Source organism: Blastomyces gilchristii (genome assembly GCF_000003855.2).
Source record: "Blastomyces gilchristii SLH14081 genomic scaffold supercont1.33, whole genome shotgun sequence".
Classification (NCBI taxonomy): Eukaryota; Fungi; Ascomycota; class Eurotiomycetes; order Onygenales; family Ajellomycetaceae; genus Blastomyces; species Blastomyces gilchristii.
Window position 1 is genome coordinate 158,547 of NW_003101650.1, and position 2,002 is coordinate 160,548.

Consider the following 2,002-nt stretch of genomic DNA (forward strand, 5'->3'; position numbering starts at 1 on the left):
CTGAATGTCATTGCTAAAGCACTGAATTCTCTGAAAAAGGAATTCTCTGAGTGAAAATCTTGATATCATGAGCATTAAGCTTGCTTCAACTGTAAATACTAAAATCATGATGTAAAAGATTACACTCAGCATGCACAGTCAAGAGAAGCAAGAGAGTTAAAAAACTAGCAGAATCAGTGAGCTCAGAGATACTCACTGATGTTCTATGAAAAGTCTTCAAAGTGAAAGAGATGCTCATATTAGATGACTCTCTGAATCCTGTAAATATCAAGAGAAAGCAGGCTTCTGACTGAGATGCAGGTGAGAATGAAGTGAATACTCATCTCAATGTCTTAAGACCTGAAATGTTAATGTATAAGAAACACTTGAATAAGAATTAAGAGATGACTGTAAAAGTGTTAGCAGATATAGAAGCTTCTACACAATATATTAATAATTATATAATTCAAAGATTGAAAGGAGTTCACTGAGTGAAGAATTCTCAATATATAAGATTATCTGATAACTGATATTTGATATCACCTGTAAAAGTAAGAGTTTCCTTGCACTTCAAAGAATGATCTTGCTATATTTAGATGTGAGAGCTGCAGAATATGAAATATGATCTTATTCTTGAACTTGATTGATTTCAAAGATTCAATTCACAGATTCAATGATGTACATATCATATACAGTTGACTGATAGAAAGAAAATGATTCATACAATTCTATCAACTGATATGAGAAGAACATTTCATATCTCTAATATAGAAGAATTAAATCTGCTTACACATTAATAAGTAAAGAGAATGATTTACAAGACCTTATTCAAAAGCATTCTGTATATCATATGAGATCTGAAAGTGAAGAAAACTAAGATAAAGAATATACAGAAGAACAAGTGTATGAAGAAGCTTCTAAAGAAGTATGAAAAGATCTTCTGAACAGATCTTTCACTGAAATTGTTACTGAAATGAGAATTCATACATGAGATTGACATAGAGGATGCAAAACCAGTTAATCAGAATGTATACTCTCTGTTACAAATGTATCTTGAAGAACAGAAGCATCAGATCACTGACCTTCTAGAATGTGATCTCATATAATTCTTATCAAGCACATGAGGCTTTTCAGTCTTATTCATGAAAAAGACAGAGAGAGAGTGACAAATATGTAGCAATTATCAAACACTCAATAAGCTTATGATTAAGAATGAATACTCACTGTCACAGATTCTATAACAGTTGAATACAGTCAGAAACACCTGATATCTATTGAAGATTAATCTTCTCTCAGAATACTGACAGATCTGTGTAGATGAACTGTCAGTTCTGCAAATCACATTTAATATATAATGAGAGAAGTTCAAATTTCTGACAATGTCATTCAGTCTGATAAATGTGTCTGTCATCTTTCAAATAATGATGAATACAATTCTTTATAAACAGAATGAAACCTTATATCTTATATATCTTAATAATATTCTAGTCTTTTCAAACTTATATGATAAATATCTGAAGCATCTCAATGAAGTGCTTATAACTCTGACAGAGTATAAGCTCTATATCAAATCAATCAAGTTTGTGTTTGAAATAGAAGAGTTGAAGTTTATAGAATATATAGTGAGTGATGACTGTATATATCTCATTCTGAAGAAATTGAATGTTATAGTGAATTAGCTGTGACTGAGAAATATACATCATGTATAACAGTTTCTTAAGTTAGTCTCATACTACTGCAGATTCATCAAGAATTTCACATGAATATCTGTATCACTCTCAGATCTCTTAAGAGAAACAGATGCAAATCTGCAAAAGAAGAAGTTTTATTCAATCATCTGAAATACTATATGCAAAGAGGCTTTTCTCACACTGAGAAAATGTGTAACAACATTCTCAGTGCTTATTTAATCAGATCATAATAAATCTTTCTATATCAAGATAAACACATCTGAATGAGCTATTGAAGATGCTCTTCTACAGATGAGTAAGAACAGCAAGCTGCACTCAATAGCATACAATGA